This window comes from Maniola hyperantus, chromosome 13, assembly GCF_902806685.2.
Source record: "Maniola hyperantus chromosome 13, iAphHyp1.2, whole genome shotgun sequence".
Classification (NCBI taxonomy): domain Eukaryota; kingdom Metazoa; phylum Arthropoda; class Insecta; order Lepidoptera; family Nymphalidae; genus Maniola; species Maniola hyperantus.
In genome coordinates this window covers 11,507,232-11,530,866 of record NC_048548.1, presented here as the reverse complement: position 1 = coordinate 11,530,866, position 23,635 = coordinate 11,507,232, and the positions used below count along the sequence as shown (strand labels likewise).

General features: G+C 37.5%; 1 protein-coding gene across 2 annotated transcripts in view; it reads right to left on the bottom strand.

Annotated features, from left to right (window-relative positions):
- wake (wide awake) overlaps positions 1-23,064 on the bottom strand; it is a 206,339-nt gene extending 183,275 nt beyond the window's left edge. For both annotated transcript variants that reach the window (XM_069502511.1, XM_069502514.1), the window contains exon 1: positions 22,887-23,064. The gene's annotated coding sequence lies outside the window, so the exon portion shown is untranslated. The remainder of the gene's footprint in view (positions 1-22,886) is intronic.
- Positions 23,065-23,635: the final 571 nt, after the last annotated feature.

The following is a 23,635-nucleotide window of genomic DNA, read 5'->3' as shown; positions in this document are numbered from 1 at the left end:
ATGAAAGTTTAATAACCGTAACATAACTTTGACCATCTGTCATGCAATTGGACCCTAACGCTAAGTTTGTGCTATGTAACAAAAGAAGATTGATCAAGGAATAGATAAACATTAAACACATTTTTTAATTGAAATAGCTGGACAGGTTCTTGCTATATAAAACGATTGTCTATTCAAGTTTGCTCGTTACTCCGCTTTGATACACTAATAAAATAGAGACGGCGGAAACTCCCTCTTTGCAGAGAGTTATGAGCGCGAGCGTCGTAACAATAAACTGTAACACAAGAACATTGTTGCCTCACAACTGTTTACTATATCTTTAAACCATTTAGAGCCTCAATAGCTTAACCGATGCGGACTGAAATTCGAAAGGTCGCCGGTTCAAACCCCAACCGTTGCACTATTGTCGTACAAGTACTCCTAGCACAAGCTTCACGCATTGAAGAGGAAAGGGGAATGCCGAGTACGGAACTCGCGCTCGGCCGGATTTTTATCTCTGGAGTGTATCCTCTACATCCATACAAATATCTAGATGATCTAGTGAACTACATAACTATCCATAGAACTAATAACGACCAGCTTAAGTATACCTATTCGTAGGAGATGTGGGTAACGACTAACGACGTCGTTATAAATTAATTTGGGGTGCACCAAACCTCTACAATTTACGGGATCTAAAGTGATATTTTACGTATCAAGCAATGCCTGTGTGCCTTCAAAATTAAAATATGACTTTGCATATTTGGCGCCTTCAAAAAGTTGGGAAGAACTGGTGAAAGTAGGTCATTAGTCATTACGTCGAAGTTAGATAAACTTTTTTTTTTATTTATTTTTTTATTCATTATATGTATACGCTTGACCACAATCACACCTGATGGGAAGTGATGATGTGGCCTAAGATGGGACGCGTTTACCTAGAAGATGCCTATTCACTCTTGTTTTAAAGATACCCGGGTTGTAATTGGTAGGAAACACATATCGCGGAAGAGTATTCCAAACCTTAGCCATACGTATGAGGAATGATCGCAAAACGTTTCGTGCGTGTAGATGGAATGTCGACGACATAAGGATGGAAACTCGCCCGACGTCTTGCGGTTCGGTGGTAAAATGGTGAAGGGGGGACAAGATCGAAAAGTTCCTGAGCACACTCTCCGAAATGTATCCTATAAAACACTGATAAGCTGGCGACCTTGCGGCGAACTAATAATAAGTAAACTAATTATAACTAATAAAAGGAGAGTATTTCCGCCATATTGTAAGGTCCATAGCTAGAAATATCATCATCATCTCAAATTAGTTGCAGTATCCAAAATTACGTAATTTGTAAATTAGACTTTTATAGTATTACTTTAGTTTTTACATTTATCGGCATTCCGAGTACTTTCAATTTTTTTTAAAGAATATTAGCCATGTTAAATGACAAAATATTCCCCTTTCCTCTCCAACTAACCGTTAAGCTTGTGCTAGGAGTAGATACGACAATAGTGCAACGGGCGAGGTTTGAACGCTTTTCAGTCCACTCGTTTACCCGTTGAGCTATTGAGGACATTACTATGTCGGTGAAGCAACCTCAAAGTTTTCACCCATCCCAAAGTCACACAACGCGCCTAAAAGAGTTTGCATTTCAAAAATAAAGTATCAAATACATTTTATTCTTAATTTATCTACGGCACAGTACCTAATTTTATTTTATTTGTCGCCATTTTTCACTCTCGACTTTCACTAGACAAACAGCTTCAACTTCTATTAAATCAAACTCATTTACAACGTTGTTCGTACTATCACTCTACGCAAATGAAACCCTAAAAGAGGGTCCAAACTCATGAAAAGGCAATTTTGATGTCAGGCTCAGGTCCAAAGTTGTACAAATAGCTTCCTACAGGACGTCTATTAATGAAAAACTTTGACAATATCTGTTTAAGAACAGACGGTTATACTTTAAGCAAATATGTGTATATTTTCAAGAATAAGCTAATATTGAGAGATTGTACAGTAATAATTAATCGATAAGAAAACTCAGACTCATATTCGGGAGGTCTAGGGTTCGATCCCGTGCCTCTAACTTTTCGGAGTTATCTGCGTTTTAAGCAATTAAATTGCGCTTTAGCGGTGAAGGAAAACATCGTGAGGAAACCTACATGGCTCCATAATGATTTCAAATGTGTGTGACGTCTGCAAATCCGCATTTAGCCAGCGTGGCGAACCATGGCCTAAACCCTTCTCATTCTGAGAGAAGACCCGTACTCAATAGTGGGCCAGTGCCGACGGATTAATGACAGAATAGAATAGAATATACTTTTATTCAATTTTATTAAACTTTTACAAGTGCTTTTGAATCGTCAGATAGTTTAATTTACCACTGGTTTGGAACGCCGTTCCTATGATGATAACGATGATAACACGTTTAAGGGAGGTGATGATGTGGTTTACGATGCGACGCGTTTGCCTAGAAGATTGTCAAAGATACCCCGATTGTAAATGTAATTGGTAAGAAACACAGATCTCGAAAGAGTATTCCAAATACTAGCCTGCATGCGTATGAGGAATGATAACGCAAAGCGTTTTATGCGTGTAGATGGAATGTCAACGACATAATATATCACGAAGGGGTGGAAACTCGTCCGGAGTCTTATCAATTACCGATTTAGGTCAAAGTTTAATCAGTTTAGTCAATTCAAGTTCTTTCGCACAAAAGCTTTAAATAATACTCGTACGAGCTAATACTATTCAATCCAGTTTTAGAACGGCCAATATAGCCAATAGCAACACGGCCTTAAACATTCATGCCATTTCAATGGAATTAGGGTAGGTAGACACGTAATTTGGATGTAAATAAGCTCTATCCCAATGCAATAGCCAATTAGGCTTTGTTCAAGCTAAAATTGGTAGATATTATAAATTTAAATCGTTGATACAGACGGACAACGGGTATATATACTATATATTATATACCTTAGTGCATAGAGTTCAATTCCCGGCAGGGGCAATTCTGGGGGTCTGGCCTAGTGTGGTCGGAAACTGAGTAACAGTTTTAATGAAACAGCCATTCATCACTTACCACCAGCCGAGATCCCAGTCACGAGCTAACGTGTATCGGGATAGAAAATAAAAATACGGATAAATTATGATTTTCAATAAATCGATGAAGTAGGTACATGAACAATATCTTAATGGAAAGCATTGTAGAAGTTTAGCAATTCTACCGGAAAACGAATAGAAAACTTGAACAATAAGCGCCGTGGGATAGACTGAACTTTTTGATAAGTAAGTACTAAGGACTTCGCTATTTGCTAGGCAAGACGTATTTTATGCAAAGTTGAAAAAGTAATTTGTCTCAATTTTCTATGACAAAATTACTTTTCTGTGTTTTCATTCTGGATGGTGCACTTTACGTGTTCGTAAAATTAGGAAAATATTCATTAAAAGAATATGTTTGGGAAAATAAGGCTCAATTCTAATAATAAATCCTAGAGCTAGCCTTATCCATACCTACTGTTTAAATCATGCCTGCGTGGAATGGTGCTTGGCTGTATTTCCGCCCGCGTTGGACAGCTCGGCTAAACCTTAGCGTAGAAAATGATCTCTTCGTTCACCAGATGATGCAATTAACCGCGGTAAGAAAGTGGACAAAACTCTTATTTCATAGCGAAAACGGTACATAATAAATTTCAAATGCACGAATGAATTTGTAATTTCAATTTAATCCTTCAAGAACCTTTTATTTATTGCTCAGCACAAAAAATTATTAGCGGCCCTATACAAGTACACAGGTTGTTTTGGATCCGCAATAAATTAATGTGAAGCTTAAATTTCCTAAAACCGCTCCTGTAGCAGATCGTGTACACGACAGGCAGAGAGTCATCAGTGCGCTTAATATAATCATAATGCATACATTTCGAGATCTAATTCGCCATTTTAGCTCTATGTATCAACAGTGTCATGTCAAAAGTACGATTTTAGCCCTTATTTTAAAGGTGAAACGTACTTTTGATGTGAGAGTTGATACAATATATAGAACTAAAATGGCGAGTGAGATCTCAAAATGTTACGCACCATATGAGATTTTACATCACACCAACATTGATAAAATTCGAGCGCAGGTACTCGAAACACTAGCGTCTAGCGTTCAAGTAAAATAAACCTTGTCTTGTTTAAAATCTCAAGTTTGTCTGTATGGAGTCTTTAGCAAGTACTCAAAGTGGTTACGTTATGAAATTAAAATCGGTAGTACTGAATTATTTACTTACCTGTTGCCTGTTTTGGGATACCAAGGGATTTTATTCATTGATTACCTTGGAAAAGGCAGAACATTGTAAACGAATATTAATCCAACCTTTTTGATCAGCTGGATGCCAAAATTCACGATAAGGCCTGGGTTGAAGAAGAAAAAAACCGGCCAAGTGCGAGTCAGACTCGCGCACTGAGGGTTCCGTAGTATTTTGCGACATTTTGCACGATAATTCAAAAACTATGATGCATAAAAATAAATAAATATCTGTTTTAGAATGCACAGGTGAAGACCTTTCATAATATACCCCACTCGATATAGTTATCTTACTTCGAAAATTGAAAATACTAATTATTAGTTCATGACCACAATTTTTTTTTGTGTGATCTAACCCTAAATTCACGGTATTCAGATTTTTCCTCAAATGTCAGTTATAAGATCTACCTACCTGCCAAATTTTATGATTCTAGGTCAATGGGAAGTACCCTGTAGGTTTCTTGACAGACCGACAGACAGACAGACACGCAGACAGACAGACAGCAAAGTGATCCTATAAGGGTTCCGTTTTTCAATCATCAGAAAAATCATCTTTCTGCAGGACAACGTACCTGGACACAAAGGTGCGTTAGCGATGGGAAAACTGCGGGATTTGGGTTACGATTTGGTCGGCCATCTCACCTATTTTGCTGATTTCTTCCAAAATTGAAGAATTTTATTTCAGGGAGCACTTTGCGTCCAATGAATAAATTGAAATGGCCGTAGGTGAATATTTTTACACCCGTCCAGTACTACTACTACACTGCCGTGAAGGAATATCTACTGATGATGATAGAGGAACGCTGGCCCAAGTGTGTTAAAGTCAAGAAAGATCATGTAGACAAATAAAATCTTTCATTTTCAGGCCAAGAACTTTTCACCTTGCCCTTAAAGAGGATAGATACTGGCGCCGATTCTCTTGTCTTTCTCCAAACTAAATTTAGAGCATCTGCATCTTTTTCTTTTTAATATTGAAAAAAAAGGACGGAACATGAATTTTACATTTAAAGACTATAAATTTTAGTGCACGCTACGAATTTAAACAATAAGCTCGCGACTGGCAGCTAAAGTCACGACGTTTGACGGCTCTAAATTAAATTTAAAACTGTCAAACTGTGTCTGTCCTTTTCATATTACATTAGTAAGAAGAGGATGCAAATACTCTAAATTTTAGGTGTTCTCAGAATCAGCACCATTGTGTAGATTTACAAAAATGTAAAGATAAAATAAATCGTTCTAATCTAATTGTAGCTAAAATGTAATAATGGAAATCATTCTCAGTGGATGCACGTCGCAAATAAATTTAATAGTCCTTCAGGACACGCGTGTGTCTTTTATAAAAAAGTTACTTACTGCCATTTCGTCGAAAAAAGTCGGGGAAAACGTCGAAAATGGTTATAACTTCCCCTTTTCTTCGCGCGATATTGAATGTGTACCTTTAACGAATGTAAATCAGTTTCTTTCGTCGACGTTTCCGGCGGGACAAAGGCTTTGTTATACCTACCAGCTATAAAATCGAAGGCGAAACTGTTTGAATAACTCGAATGACGAACATAAAAAGTTTTGTGCGTGCGTCTTCGTGGAATAAAGTGGTGGGAAAGTCGAATTTGTGTTTATCGAAACGCAATTTATAGTTTATAGCTCGGAGTTGGGTCTTCGTCTATAGGGGCACTTTCACATTCACGTCTTTATTTTTTTAAGCTAAAAAAGAATAGAAAATATATTCGTACTCGACACTGATACTAGACACCTAGACAATGATACCTGTATCTACTGAGGTAGCCACATGCTAGGGTGAGGTTTTTTTCCAGCAATTTCTAATTCAATATTCAGTTTTGGGTCAACGTTTTACAAAATACCAAAATTTCAGGTTCGTTATTCGTTCCTTCTACAGGCCAGACACGTGTGACATGCAGACAGACAGACAGCATAGTAACATTAATGGGGTCAGATTTACCCTTTGGATTTGCACAACTTCGTCGTTAATTCAAAAATATTAAAATTTAGAACCCAGTAAAACCTTACACCCGTAGGCCCTGCACCATGGGTATAGCCGGCACTGATATAAATGTTCTATTTCACGAAGACCGTTGGGCTATGTTTGTGTGAGTGCACACGTACACATTGTTATAGTGTGCTCAATCTCTACCGTGACGCGGTTTACTTACGCACACAAATACGTTAAAGCTTATCGGTACACTCACTACTACAACCAAGGCTGATCCATCTTCAGGAAATAAAACATCTACTTATAATATCTTTGAAGAAACCGTATTTAACGTGCAAGTGCGCTCCGCAGAGCGCGACCGCCGCGGCGCGGCGTGTTGCCTGTCGAAGCCTTTAGAGCAGAAAAATTCAATTTTCTATTATAATGTTAAACATCAATTTTGCTCTATGAAAAGACGCTTGTTCTTTGTTTTTAATTCTATTAAAACCGAGCTGTTCACCATTTGCGGGCTTTGATCAGCAAACTGCAAAGTTACTGACTGGTTTCAAATTGAATCCCAACTACTTTTTGATAGGAAAATATGAAAAAGACGGAAATTTTATTGGTCGATTAAATGGGTAAGTACTCTGGTCCAATATTATATGTATATGTGCCGTAAGTGTGTCTGTATGTCTGCTAGTTTTTCACAGCCTTTGACCGATTTTGACGAATATTGGTACAGAAATAGCTTGCATCCCGGAAAATCAAAGACTTTCTACGGGATTTCTAATAAACCTAAATCCACATGGACAAAATCGCGAGCATCATCTATTTCGTATAGAGATATTTTGCATTCCGTATACGGATAAAGGCTAATTTTTATCCCGGAAAATCGAAGAGTTTGCTTAGGATTTTTTCAAAAGCATAGTTCCACGCAAATGAAGTCGTAGGCATCATTATATACTTAATATAGCATATATACTTACCTGAAGAAACCAAGAGAAGTTTAACTCACAAAAAGAATACAAATACAAGCCTTATTTCGAAGGCTTTAACTATTCCTTATGTGGTATATCTATTCTGTTTAGAGCTTTAGCTCGTATAAGGTAAGTTGTAAATTGTATAAAAATACCTTTTCATTTCATGAGATGTTCTAGAAAGGAAAAAAGCGCGTCCCGCCATATCTAAATTGAGACAAACTGCCACTTTGCACCACATAAATAAGTTTCTTTTAGCACCATAGCCTTTTTGGGCCTTTTGTTGCATGAATACGACGGATTATAGAACATAAATCGTAAGATTTTAAGCTTATTTCGTGGTTTCATGACATATTTTAATGTAGATAACGACCTTGACAGCTTGAACTTCATCTCTCGCAGCACCACAGTCCCGTTGTGACCACGACCCGTGCAATTGGGTTGAAATATCGATAAATAAAAAAACAAAAATTAATCGTTGTATGTACCCGTTATCTACATTAAAATAAATCGTAAGAGGATTTTGGACTTTTGTGCAAACTTATTTATTTATATACCTACGTCTGTTTTAAGAAAAATGTTCTCCTGAACTAATTTCATAAGACACTAGCTAATGAAGCAGGCGATACTATAGTGCACAAGTGTGTGCGCAAACACATGTGCAATCTCTATTCCCTCACTCTCATAATCCGATGAGGCAGCTAACCGATACGGCCGCATAGATATCAGACAAAGGATCAATGTCTCTACTTGCGCACGGAGATGTAAAACAAGGTATCGACAGAAAATTCAATAACTGTTTGGTCAAGTCGGGACTTAAACACAAGTCCTCATTATACGCAGCCGAATAAGCTAGATACTAGCTAGACTCAAGAGATTAAATTATAATAAAACATCATCATCATCATCATCAACCGATAGACGTCGACTGCTGGACATAGGCCTCTTGTAAGGACTTCCACACTCCAGCGGCTCCCTACGACTCGTTGAATGTCGTTGGTCCACCTAGTGGAGGGAGGGGGTTTGCTAATGCTGCGGTTTCCAGTGCGAGGTCGCCATTCTAGCACCTTGGGACCACAATAATAAAGCGTAAAAAAATACAATTGCACAAACTTATCAAAAATTCAACAAACCGTCACAGTTTATCTACAAGAGTTGTTATGTCTGTCGACTAAATTCAAACCATGAAACGAATGGGCCTTTGATTATATCTACAAAGCCTCCTTTCAGAGAATGCCAACTGAAGAGTTCCTTCAGATTTCCATTTACTGTAGCTCTGAGAGCGGGTGAATAATCCTTACTTCCATACTTCCATACTTAATATTATAAATGCAAAAGTGTGTCTGTCTATCTGTCCGTCTCTCTGTCTGTCTGCTAGCCTTTCACGGCCCATCCATTCGACCGATTTTGACGAAATTTGGTACAGCGGTAGCTTGCATCCCAGGGAAGGACATAGGCTACTTTTTATCCCGAAAAATTAAAGAGTTCCCACGGGATTTTTAAAAACCTAAATCCACGCGGACAAAGTCGCGGGTATCATCTAGTTTTTTATAAGTGTTTATAAGAACCTGTTCTATATTAAACATATAAGCTTAGTTTGTTATGTGTCGTGTCTTATTAAGTATATTAAGACCCATTATTATCGGCAAGTCGTTCGGCGACTCAGTCGACGGCGACCGTAAGCACCGCGCATACACACGACGACCGACTTCTATACAAATTACAGATTCTCACGGTCGCCGTCGACTGAGTCGCTGGGCGACTATTTGACCGTGCGTAGTGGATCTTATGCGGTTGCGTGTCGCGGTTGCGTACCGCAATGTTTACTTTTATTAGTGTTTACTGGTTTACATCAACCTTTCTACCATCGATGGAACGACTAGACCAGCAGGAACCATGGAGATGATTTAAAACCATATCCCTTTCAAACTCAGCCCCTCTCACAGAATGCCTTGGGCGGCATCGCCCACGCGACGCGCAGTCATCTTTGCGCCGTATTGAGTGAACATGCCCATGAACCCCGGACAGGTTCGAAACTAGTCGGGTATGCGCCGACAAAAACCTGAGCTTTAGCCGTTCTACAGATTTATTTTACTCTTTACTTTATGGTAGGAAATTATTTACCCACACTTTTCTTCAAAACATTTTAAACATAATTCTATCTCTTACACTATAACAATAATGAAACGTACGCGGAAAGCGGAAGCTATACAACCATTTACACGTTTGTGTTTAGGAGAATAAGTGCTTTAGAGTCCACGAATCTCTATGCGTGTTAACGGAGTTCTTTGCTCACGTATGTCGGTACTCTACGTGACTGTATTGGTTATGGTATTTTTGTGTAAATTTTATGGATTCAGTTGGCTACCTGAGCTCGGTTATGATTCTATTGAAGAAAGTTTTGCTATAAAATATATTCTCGTACATATACATAAAAATAAATAAAAATCTGTTTTAAGTTGTTTAAATGTTGATGTACGGAACCCTAAAAACTAGAAACCTGAAATTATTGGGTAGGTATTTTCTGATGAATATAGTATTAGGTACTTATTTGTTTATTTTTATTTGCAATAAAGTTCATGTTAAAATTTTATCTATCGACCACAACTGTAATAGACTGTCCATTCCACAGCAGACTATAGATAGCACCCCTGGGTTACAATAACAATTATAGCACCACTGGCAACCATTTTAGAGATAACACTAACTAGTTAACTACCCTTCATAAAATAATGTGAAGCCACGCGCACATTGAGAGAAAAGATAGAGAAACTTAATACCGACAGTGTATTTGCATGCAAACCGTGGATGGTATAAACTCAATAGCACCGACATTACCTATTCTGGTCACAGAACTTTAAAAAGAATTAGAAATTGCTCGTTCTCTATACGAATACAAATACCGCGAGTCCGCATATACGCAATGTCCGATAATGGCCGTAACGTTTGAGGTTAGGACCGATGGGTACCTAGGTGTACCAAAAAATGATGAGCCTCGTAGTGTTACACTCATAGAAAATATAATATAGTTAAGAACAATTACGTGGCGCCACCCGAATCGGTGTTCCTACTGAAAACCAGCGCTGTATGTTTTTGTACATGTGCAAGACATAATTAGCATTATTATGCTGAGTCGGGACCTTTTATTCCGGGTTGTGCAACACATGACAGTTTAATCAGGCGCTTCTTCTGCTCGAGGTCTTTTGACTTTACTACTCAAGTATTAGAGGCGCCGGGATAACCTAACCAGTAGGTTTAACTGGTAATGTGTGGCACAGCTTAAAAAACGTTTTTTCTTTTTCTTTTTTCTTACTTTCAAAATATGGAAACTTTAACAATTTGTTTAAAACTCCAATGTAACATCCCTGCAAATAGCTGATCGCGAATATGAACTCGTAAAAAGCTTCTGTGAACTCGATGTTTTGAACGTTTGTCAAGCAGCAGAGACAACAAAATAATCTATGGCAATAACTATTTGGTATTGCATACCTACGTTATTTGTCATGATATGATTCTATAAAACATCTCGTGTAATTCAAATAATCACAATTTCTAGCATCAATCTCCAAATCTACGTAAGTAAATTTAATTCTAATGCTGTGAAATAAATCTACCATAATGACGCGCAATGATGGGTCCCTGCCCATTACTGCCCCGTCAGTGCAGCAACAATCTCACGCTTCTTTAACGCTTCTATACTTATTCTGATTTCTGTGATTTTAATACATAAACTGGGTTGATAGAGATACCTACTTAGTTTAATTAAATTTAGTTTCTTTGTAGATACCTAAAGAAAATATAGTACTTAAATCCATACTTAATATTATTAATGCGAAAGTGTGTCTGTCTGTCTGTCTGCTAGCTTTTCACGGCCCAACGGTTGAACCGACTTTGATGAAATTTGGTACAGAGGTAGCTTAAATCCCGGGGAAGGATATAGGCTACTTTTTATCCTGAAAATTCAGAGTTCCCATGGGATTTAAAAAAAACCTAAATCCACGCGGACGAAGTCGCGGGCATCCTCTAGTTATAAATAAAAAACAAACCAATAAACTAACAAACGCACATTCGCATTTATAATTATTATGGATAGTGATATTAGTATGAGTATAGAGTAACTGCAACCGCATTTAGTTCATTACCGCATTGAAACTGGTTGGCGTAGCAAAAACCCATGCTATAAGTGCTACGCTAAACTTTAGCTACGATCTAAATTGCTACGAGTTCGCGATGTTTGTAAGCTTTGGTCTGAATAATAGCCTATTCACATTGTTTCAGTAACTAAAGTTCTTTCCAGCACCTGCACCTGACTTGAATGGATGAAGTCCTCCATATCCTATACAACTATGTATATTAACGACTACCGCATTAAGATTTTCACATAAAAATAGAAAAAAAACTTAGAACTCAAATTCATAATTTTTTTATCAAACCCATACATGTGGGGATCTATGGATAGGTCTTCAAAAATGATATCATTTTTCTCTAAACTGAATAGTTTGCGCGAGAGACACTTCCAAAGTGGTAAAACGTGTGTGTGTGTGTGTCCCTGTAACTTCTAAAATAAGAGAATGATAAAACTAAAAACAATATAATATGATGTACATTATCTTGCAAACTTCCACCGAAAATTGGTTTGAACGAGATGTAGTAAGTAGTTTTTGAATTATCGTGCAAAATGTCGATAAAATACGATTGTAGTACGGAACTCTCAGTGTGCGAGTCTGATTCGCACTTAGCCGGTTTTTTAGAGAACGATTCAGACGACATCCCTCATTACACAACCGTTGAATATGACAGTATGTCGTTTGAATCGACCTCTAAAGATGCCTTATCTTGACTATAATTGACTTGACTATATTTTTGTGCGGGAAAACGAAGGATTTTTAATAAAACTAGATTAGGTAAGTATTATGCTTGCGGAATAATGTGAACCAGCCATAAAGTCCCAGCACCACGAACTTGAAAGTTTTAACTCTCTAATGCTCGGGTTTCAAAGTAGGTATTTTATGGCATCTATCCTATTGATATCAGGGACTAGCTTATGCCTGCGACTTCGTCCACGTGGACAACAAAAATTTCGCGGATGTCTACGTACGTCATAATAGCTATCTGCATGCCAAATGTCAAATGAGTGTAATATCTAAATATATAAAAGGAAAAGGTGACTGACTGACTGACTGACTGATCTATCAACGCACAGCTCGAACTGCTGGACGGATCGGGCTGAAATTTGGCATGCAGATAGCTATTATGATCTTTTTTTTTTTTTTTTTTTATGTATGTTCCCCGATTACTCGAAAACGCCTAGACTGATTTCGAAAATTCTTTTTTGTTTGAAAGGGTATACTTCAAAGTTGGTCCCATTTCAATTTGGTGAAGATCTGATGAACATCTTCGAAGATAGATACTGGAACTCCTCAACGGATAAGAGTAAATTGCTCGCAATCAGTGTAATAGCTTAGTAAACAGTAGACTTTTAACCAGTCATAGCATAATTCCATGGGGCCACTAAAAATTGTGAAATAAATTTTTTTTACAAAAAAAATAAAAACAGACTTCGCTACACAAACACTAAAAATTGATAAAATAAACCAATGAGGTGCCATGGTGGAGTCCCATAAAAATATGAAGTCTAGACGATTCGCGCAGCTAAAGCTAATTGGCACCGGCACCAAAAAGTATTATTATGGAACTATATTAACTCTTGTATACATAATATATTCGGTAATAAATTAAATTATTTTTCAATTTTTAGTGTTTGTGTAACGAAGTCGGTTTTTATTTTTTTGTAAAAAAAATTTATATATTCTATCAAGATAAGCTACTTATAACTTTAAAATTTTGGGTTATTTCATTAGCAAGATCATTCTATTTAGCCCGATCTATCCAGTAGTCTGAGCTGTGCGTTAATAGATCAGTCAGTCATTCAGTCAGCTTTCCTTTTAGATTAGATTAGATTAGATTAGATTTATTTATTTGCTTTCATGTACATTAATTTATATATGTCGCAGGTATATTGTCAAAGCCGTGATATTACAATTTCACAAGTGATATTAAAATTAAACGGTAGATTGTCAATTGACTTCATTTCTTACAATTTAACGGTCTGGTTTTAGTGATATTGTAATGTCACGGGGTCATTATAGTGACATTATAATAAATCTAGGTATATTATGAGTGAAGTTAGCAGTGGGAGACGTCGAGCGTTCTGATTGGTCAAAAAGTCCTCCTTCAGAAAAGTGTCTTACTACGTGACTTATTACTTTCTATGATATTATTACAATAGTTTGTGATTTTTTAATAACAACTCTTGATTGCAAAATTGACATTGGAAACGGACCACTCAGAGACGGCCTCATAATCTAACGACCAGTGAAATTGTCAATATATGCCTGCCTGCATTGCCTTACAATATTACTATAGTGTTCCCGTGACATTACAATGACGCTAAAACCAGACCGTTAAATTGTGAGAAATGAAGTTGATTGTTAATCTACCGTTTAATTATAATATCACTAGTGAAATTTTAATATCACTGATTTGACAATATACCTGCGACATATATATATAGACTTAAGGGTAAAGGAAAATGCCAGCTGTATTGAATGGCACAATCACAATAAAACGTCCGCGTTTAAAACTTCAACAATGTTTGTAGCGTGCAAGTAACAGATACTTCTGTAACATCTGGTAGGAAACGCTACACATTTTATTATTATTATCCTTGGGTTCCGTACCCGAAGGGTGCCAACAGGACCCTATTACTAAACCTCCGCTGTCCGTACGTCCGTCTGTCTGTCAGAGGGCTGTATCTCGTGATTGCTATTGCCTTTATAATAAAAAATAATACGAATTTCAATATAGTCTCCATAAAAATTCAAATTATTTAAAAAGTGTTTCTCTTGTACGATAGTACGGAGCCCCTCGTGCATGAGTCCGACTCGCAATTGACCGATTTATAATCGATACCGATAAAACCTGCGTTAACGTTGAAGAAACCTGCGTATTTGAGAATTTAAAAAAGATGATTGAAATCTGAACGATGTTTGAAATCTGCACCAGCGTGGGGAACTATGACCTACTCATCTCATTCTGAGAGGAGACACTTGCTCACTAGTGGGTCAGCGATGGAAGACGATGACTTTGGCAATCCATTTACTAACCGACTTTAAAAAAGGAGGAGGTTCTCAATTCGTCGGAATGTTTTTTATTTTACTTTTATTGTTGATCAAACGGTGACCGTAACTTTGACTACCGATCGGGCAACTGGACTTAAGTCCTGAGTTAAGACTTAAGACTTAAGTTGTTTGATAGTTAGTTATGTTAATAAAAAGCTTTAATTTGGAGTAGGTACCTACCCACTGATTAAGCTAACTCCTAACAAAGCGCAAGTAGGTACGTGAAGCGAGGCGAAGTTTGAACGCAATCAAAGTTAGTTCGTTGTGTTTGTTTACTGTTAAACATTCTCTTCAAGCGATTGTTTCGCATATAAATATTATGAGTAGCACAATTGCCATGGTTAGTAATTTTTTGTTACTTTGCCGAACCTTACATGTAAAAATATAACTTTTACATAGAGATTTTACATCAGTAATTCTAACTTATGCCCGGAACTTCGCGTGGACTACATAAAATACAAACCCCTATTTTACCCCCTTAGGGGTTTACTTACGTCATAATAGCTATCTGCATCCCAATTATCCCCCCGATCTGTCCAGTTGTTTGAGCTGTACTTTGATAGATCAGTTAGTCAGTCACCTTTTCCTTTTATATATTTAAATTGACGTCAATTAATTACCGATTCTCTAATTCTTTGGCAATGAAAGCCCATTTCATTGGTCAATTCCATTAGTATAGAACTCTCAGAAACTCAGAATATAATTGAATTAGTTATGATGGACGGTAGGTAAACTTAATTATGTTCTAGTAAGTTTTGAATTCGTTTGTTGACTGACTCTATTTAATTAGTAGTTATTGTGTAAGGCTGTGTTCAAAGCCACTGGAATAGGCTAGGCACACATTGGTACTACAGTTATGTTGAACACACATACAATGTATCTACAGTAAGTTATCAAATGTTTGAAACCAGCAGGAATTAAAAACGAATTTAAATTTTAAACCCGTTTTTTTAAAAAGATAAAACCAATACTAAGCTTGTATTTAGTTTGACTCTATAAATCAAATATCATGTACCAAGTCTGGGCATCTAAATTCTATATAGTAACCCTAGCGCTCTAAATTCATTTTATAAAAAAGAAACTTAAGCCTCTATGGCTCCCTTGATCTAGTAGCTCTAACTACTTTTTGCAGTTAACCGCTTTTTAGAAACAGGAGTCAGGACGGCAGAATGTAAAGGGAGAGTCAGATCAGGGCAGAACGTATAGTCTTGCAAAAGTTATTTAGTAAACACCAGTAAAGTAACAAGTTAGCTCAAAACAGTCCTGATTAGAAGTTAGTAACTCGGTGTGACAAAACACAACTATCGGAGTGTTGATTCAATCAAATTTGCTAGTTGTTTATTTGTTTGTTAGTTCTCGCTCGCTCACCGAACTTGAATGTAAACAGGACTCGAAAATTACCGATTTGTCAATAGTTTCACACTATGTGATTTCGCCAACAACTTTGTAGTCATTTTCCAAATTAAAAATTAGTTTTTCTTTCTTACATATTCCGGACACACAGAACCGGATATTACAAAGCCGTGAAAGCCTATAGTGGTTAAGATTTCCGCCTAATATTCGGGAGATTAGGGGTTCGATTCCGGGCACTATGTCTAACTTTTTCGCAAAAATATTACTTGCTTTAACGGTGAAGGAAAACTTCGCGAGGAAACCTGGATGCCTGAGAATTCTCCATAATGTTCTCAAAGGCTTGTGAAGTCTGCCAATCCACATTTGACCATCGTGGTGGACTACCCTTCTGCGGGTCGGCGCTGGGTTGATCGTCGTGACGATATTCTGAGTGGTACCGAGAGTTACCTGTAGTAAAATACACTGTATATTGGGTATATTTTTATTCTAAGAATTTTCTCAACTATATTATTAAACATATTTCAAATGGAACTGCTACGAGCAGCCGAATATTTTACATTTTGATCCAATAAATATGGAGATTGCACTACGTAGGTTATACCCACATATGAAATTGTTTGAATGATTTATGCAAAATCTCGGATGTTTCGGAAAAGTTTGCGAAAAATTGAAAACCTATGACAGTAATTTTATCTTGTAGTAGTAGCGAGTAACGTTATTTGTGAAGTGGTGATAGCCTAGTGGTTAAATGTTTCTCCTATTCGGAGGATCAGGATTCCGGAGATTTAACACAGACACGCATCTCTAACTTTTCGGAATTCGGAATTGCTAATGAAACGCGTTGTAAGCAATACCGAAATTAATTAAATATACCTAATTACCTACTTACCTAAAGAAAAATATCGTAAAGAAATCTGGATATCTGAGAGTTCTTCATATAGTGTGGCTAATTCCGTTGTACACAATCTCTAAACTAAACTAAAATGGCACGTCTAAATCTATTGCTATCCCTTTCATAATGTTGCTTGCGGAAAAGGATAGCACTAAATTTAGACCTTTTAATTTAGTTTAGTTTAGAGATTGTGTACCAGAGAATCGCCCCCAATGTTGTCAAAGATGTATTTAAAATGTGTTACATTTCATTACATAATGGCAGAACAAGTCGTGATAATGTTTCTTTTGGAAAAGAAAGCATTTCCTAAAAAGGCTTAGGTAATTTACAATCAAGTAGGTATACCTGTAGCATGCCAAAGAAAAACTGCGAAATCGATTGATTTTATAATACTATAACAACTCGTAAATTTCACGAACCGATATTGTTTTTGTATTCAGTTCACTCCAGAAACTTTTCGAATCGCACAAAACCGTTATTAATACTAAAAGTTTGCGAATAAACTTTGTGGTCGCGTTTATTAAAAAAGTGCTAAAATGATGGCATAGAAATGTGAATACAGTTATTTACGACGAACAAGAAAGTTAGGGTGAAATAAATATGTATAATAAGTGCATATAAGCGCAAGTAGGTACCTAATACCTATTTTACTATTTATTACCTATACCTCGTTATTTATTAACTCGTCATACTTTATATTACCTATTTGTTCGGGTGGATACTTACTCGTATATTACGTTTAAAAAATCCTGCGGGAACCATGTATTTTTACGGGATAAAAAGTACTTAGGTACACATCCAAGGTATAAAATCTATCTCTATTCCAAATTTTAGCCAAATCCGTCTTGTAGTTTTTGCGTGAAAGAATAACAAACACACACACACACACACACACACACACACGCACACAGCACACACGCACACACAGACACAGACTAGAGTTAGTGTTCAACAGAATTAAACACAATGTGGGTTTGTTTGTTGGTTTATCGACGTATTTTTTGCATGAGCACTCTTACGTCGGCTATTGACATACACAACTTTTGATATACTCTCATGACAGACACTACTTTTATCCCAGGAAATCAAGGACTCCTGAGGAAGGCAATTTAAAATCTTAAATTCACACGGACAAAGTCGTTTGCATCATCGAGTATGATATGATATGATTGGCGAAAGTTTCACGCTGTAGATAAAAAATTGATGACCCGATTTCATGAGAACCCTACAATCACTCTACTAATGAGAGCCTACTCTACATATATGTACATAGGTAGGTACTACGCTATTAGTAAAAGCGTACATCGAACATATGAATCGTAAAAAAACAAAACGTACCTTCGTAAAACACGGATGGTGTACTCTACTGCCAAAAATTAGCGTCAACTCTTATTTTTAGTATACTATTTATAGTATATTATATTATTTTATTTTAGCAAAACTCTTATTTTTACATCAGTACCTTTGATAAGTGTAATATTTTAGCATAAATCTTATTTTTATACCAGTACTTTCTATATAGAATTTAAGCAAAGATCCTATTTTTATACCATCACCTTCGAAGATCTGTTTAAATTGCAAAATAAAAAATTGTACAGACAGTTAGCAAAGTAACTTTTATGCAACTATTTAATAAATCTAACAAACTAGGTAGCACTTTATCATAATTAAGTAATAGACTTATCCCCGGGCTTTGATTCCACGGGTGATACGAGGCTAGTTTTTGACTATTTTTCTATTCTAGCATGAAAAACTATAGCCTGCAGTGTCACGCGGGCAAGAATAATTTCTTGACACAAGATTAGGTGACAATCATGATAATGATTTTGGGCTGATACTAATCCAGAAATTGTAGGAAATTAACCTTTTGCTAAACACTTTTACCACTCTCCCTTAATTCGAAACATCTCTACCGTTCTAAACGTCCTAAACAACCCAACTATCTCGAATTCTCGAATACGCCGAATTTCTAGAGTGCCTTAAGCGAGGAGTATTTAGCTTCGTCCTAATGGGAATTCCAAATGTCAATGACTGATCAAATTTTGAGAAATTAGACCTTTCGTTTCCTAGAGCTAAAGTGCTAACTTCCTACAGTATTTTGCCTTAGTTTTTCAATTTGACCAAAGGCGCTTATATAAAACCTTATTATTAATAATTGTTTTTGATTCATCGTGAAAAATGACGAAAAAATTACCCGAGTACGGAGCCCTCGGTGCGAGAGTCTGCCTCGCACTAGGCCGGTTTTTTACACTCATGCGCTTGGTTACATTAGCCAGCGTTTGCCCTGAATATAAACCTACTCATTATTACAAGAATGATTCTACCTTAAATCTGGGATAACTGTTGTAATTAAAAAGATAGCAATACCCCGATTTGGGTAGAGGGGTGTTGTTCAAAGGTAGGTACGCATTTAAAATGTAGAACATTTAGAACCTATGGATTGGTCGCTCTTGATGTCACAACTTCACGCGATGCAGTAATTAAAGCAGTTTTACCTGACTACGCGTCAGCAAAGACAGGGTTATGTTTTTCATAATTATCTGGGTATATGTATGTGGAATACTTTATGGACTTTGAGCCCGGGAGGGCCAGAACTTCGTAATTTTATAAAAGCTGAAAGTTTATCTACGTATTGTCCCCAAAACAGGGAGGAACGATCAGCGAATATGAAGTTTGGATCACGGTGGCTTTGAGAGACAACAAGTGTAAGCTAACTATGCGTAAGTAACTCCCAGACTCTCTCTATTAGGTATCTTTATATTATAATTATATATATTTTTTTTGTTTCAAACCTGAAGAAAGGTTTTAAATCTTTGCGGAATGTTAAAAAGTATTCCCAGTCAGGTTAACGAAGACAAATTTCAGTCGTAGCTTAAAGAAGGAAAATGTAAGGAAAAGGCGGGAAATGTAATAAAACGAGGGGGTGAAGATGCTTCGGAATCTTCGGAAGCGTATTTTGTGTTCCCCACCAAAGAAGAATAATGGCATTTGTCGACATGGCTTGTTTTACCCCCCAACCATTAGGAATTACTTAGGAATGTGAAATATACCTATACATATACTGCTAAGTACCTATATCACGCGGCAGGTCGAGATGGCAATCGGGGAGGGAACGCCCCGCACACCCGTACAGTCCCAGTGCTAATCTGGTGCGGGCGAGCGCGGGTGACGTGTCCCCTTGCCTCATACTCCGATTGCCATCTTCAAGATCTCGTCCAAAATTCCTCAATGTCTGAAAACAAAAGTATTTGAAGTACGGTTCTGAGACCTGTTCACTAATTTTTATGGGCATCCTAAGAAAAATCAAAGTCAATCAGCGACGACGAGATTTCCAGCAGTAGGTATATGGAATCGAAGACAATGACGACTACGACGTAGGCTGAGACCACAACACTACGATGCGATGTCGCATAATGCACTGTACAAATTTCCAATGCGGTGTCGCACCGTACAAACTTACGATACGACGACGTATTCCCATTTCCCGTTCAGTCGGTGTCTACACCTCTCAGTCTGCCATTCTGTGCTGTGTGTGTTTTTCTTGATGCGTTTTAACGCAATAGACGTAGGATACGTGTAGTGCGGTTCACGGCTTTTCTCGTACGATGCCGTAAGCGATGTAATTTTTGCGTATTGCCAACGCATCGCATCGCGATGCGGCATTGTTTTTGCGACGTGTTGTCGCACCGCAGTGTTGTGGCTGTGTAGTTTTAGCTTGGTGTGATCAAACATCAATCAATCAAGTTACGTAATATCAACTTAAAACGTGATATTCGCTTGCCGCTTCGTGTTAATGGTGACTGTCAGAGGTCAGATAAAATCGCAACGGTAGCTTTTACTCGATCGAGCTGATATTCATCATGTTGTGATAGCGATCAGCAATTTTGTATTGTTATCAATTCCAATTAGAGATAGCGCAAACGACTGTTTCTTGTCTGAGACTGATTTTTGTCTGAATTTGTGTATCCTTAGCTTGATGCGGTGATAGCCATGTGGTTAAAATGTTGGCTTCATATTCGGGAGGTCGAAGATTCGATTCGGATACGTACCTCTAAATTTTCGGAGTTATAGTTAACTCCGAAAATTTTGAGGCCGGTTCACCACATAGCATGGGTCTCCTCTCAGAATGAGAAGGGCTTGGCCCACAGAAATCTTCTGTGGTTTGGTCATAGTCCAATATGCTGGCCAAATGCGGATTGGAAGACTTCACACACCTTTGAAAACATTATGCAGAACTCTCAGCCATGCAGGTTTCCTCATGACGTTGTCATTCGCCATTAAAGCAAGTGATATTTCATTACTTAAAACGCACATAACTCCGAAAAGTTAGATTTGCGTTCCCGGGATTGAACCCCCGGACCTCTTTAAAAATATACTGAATCAAAATATTAGTTAAGACGTCAAGACTTTTTCCTGTTGTTAGTTGTGACGCATTATAATGATCTTTACAGTTTATCTTTCGTCTTTCTGTGTCCTTTCCTTTTGTCGTTACAGTCTTATTAAATGTACAAATAAACGAAATAAGGAAGAAAGGGACAGGCAACTCATCACAAAGTGTTAATACTGGGAAGCGTATCTCTAATGAAAATAGATTTGTTCCGAAGAGAGTCTGCGACACATTTCCCCGAGATGTATCACTCCATCTTTTAATTTAGCTGACAGCGCACAAGCGCGGGATATATTGAACCTTTTTTTTAATAAGAACTAGGTAAGTTCCTATATAACAAGGTAAAATTCCTCAGTGCTTGAAGACAAAAGTCTTCGAACAGTGCGTGTTGCAAGTGATGACATATGGATCCGAGACATGGTCGCTAACTATGGGCCTCATAAGAAAGCTCAGAGTCACTCAGCGGGCGATGGAGAGAGCTATGCTTGGAGTTTCTCTACGTGATCAAACGAGGAGATCCGTAGGAGAACTATAGAGCAACCGACATAGCTCAACGGGTTGCGAAGCTGAAGTGGCAATGGGCAGGGCACATAGTTCGTAAAACCGATAGACGTTGGGGTCCCAAGGTGCTGGAATGGCGATCTCGCTCCGGAACATGCAGTGTTGGAAGAACCCCCACTAGGTAGATGGACGACATCAGACGAGTCGCAGGGAGGCGCTGGATTCAGGTGGCACAAGACCGTGGCGTGTGGAAGTCTCTACAAGAGACCTACGTCCAGCAGTGGACGTCTATCGGTTGATGATGATGATGAAGTTCCTATAAGGTAGGTAAGGTAGTTAAAAACCGGACAATGCGAGTCGGACTCTTTCGATGACTTATAGGTACTTGTTGATGTAGTGATATGACATATAACTAGAAGAATTCTTCACCATATTGTCATGCTTCTATTCTACTCTTAAGATGTTACCCATCTAAGTAGGTAGGTACCGAGAGTTTACTTAATACCTTAAAGCCAAGAGGGCATCTTGTAGGCAACCGCGCTCCAACCAAGACCTCATCATTGCTCTGTTTCTCAGGCATGATTGTCGTCAAGGCAAGCCTCTCTCACAATAAAGAAAGCATCAAACTTAGATCGTAAGTTTGGTTCTGTAGTTCTAGTTTTGTTTTAATTCTGTAGTCCCTTCTAAATTCGAAATGTTTTGTCGTGAGATTTCGTGTCGATTATAACCATTGATGTTGGAATCCATTATAACTTTTCAAATAATTAAGTTACATTTACTTACTTATGTGCCTAATTGCAGTCATTGCTAAATTGGGATATTGTTACTACCACAAACTGTTAGCTACAGATCGTAATGAGTTTACATGTACTTATTGCAATTTTGCACGTAATTCATAGATACTTACTTAGTAATAATTATTAAGTAATACATACTTAAGTTATGTACCTATAATTACTTCAATTACCGTGTTCACATATGAAGCTCTATCGGCAACTCTTTCGTAACTTTAACCTGACCATTGGTATCTTTTTTTTTTAATAGATATAGCGAGCAAACGGGCAGGCGGGTCACCTGATGTTAAGTGATTACCGCCGCCCATGAACATTTGCAGCACCAGAGGAACCGCCGATGCGTTGCCGGCCTTTTAGGAATTTGTTTGGTCCGCCCCTTGAATAACCCCAAAATCTAGGTATATTTAGGTAAAATTTAAAAAAAAAATGGGTACATAATATCAGTAGATACCTTGTCTTGTACAAATATAGGCATAGAATAAGTGCGCTTAATCTAAATTATAGCTAAAACTATTTAAACAAAATACTCAAGATAACATATGGCATTGTTATCTAGCACCAGTATAATTTCTAATACAAATACATAATAATAAATTAATTAATAACTTACCAAGAATCCCCGGATTAAAAAAAATCACAGAACTTTTATACACTATTAAAAAAATCAAGTGCAACCTCTCTTTTAAATTAAATTCTAGTCCTTACACTTCACAGTCATCACAGATTACGTATCGAACAAATTCAAATTAGTTCGGACGTTATACCTACGCGGGGAGCCGTGCGTGCGTTCGTAGTTTTTCAGAGAAACTGAAAACTGAAGGGAGCTCGCTGAATGGACGAAGCCGGGCGTTACGCTCATGCGCGTTCATTCACTGAAAATTTTCGGTTACTTACGTATGTGGTTTTTTAAAATGCGGTTTGTATTATGGTCAGCCAAATTCCCTCCTTTTAGTACTCACAAAGTAATAAAAGAAAAATTTCATAGGCATGGCTTATTCAGGTCATTCTGCTTTTGTAGCAAATAAATCTTACTCGTAACAGCAGTAGGTATCCTTATTATAAATGCGAAAGTGTGTTTGTTTGTTGGTTTGTCCTTCTATCACGTCGCAACGGAGCAATGGTTCAACGTGATTTTTTGCATGGGTAATGGGTACAGTCAAAGACCAGGAAAGTGACACAGGCTACTTTTTATCCCGGAAAATTAAAGAGTCCCACGGGATTTTCAAAAACCTAAATCCACGTGGACGAAGTCGCGGGCATCAGCTAGTACCTATATAAATATTGACGTCGAGGTATGAAGTAACGGACTTGTAACTTCAGTGCATAAATAAATTCAGTAAATTTAGAGCTTCAATAGCT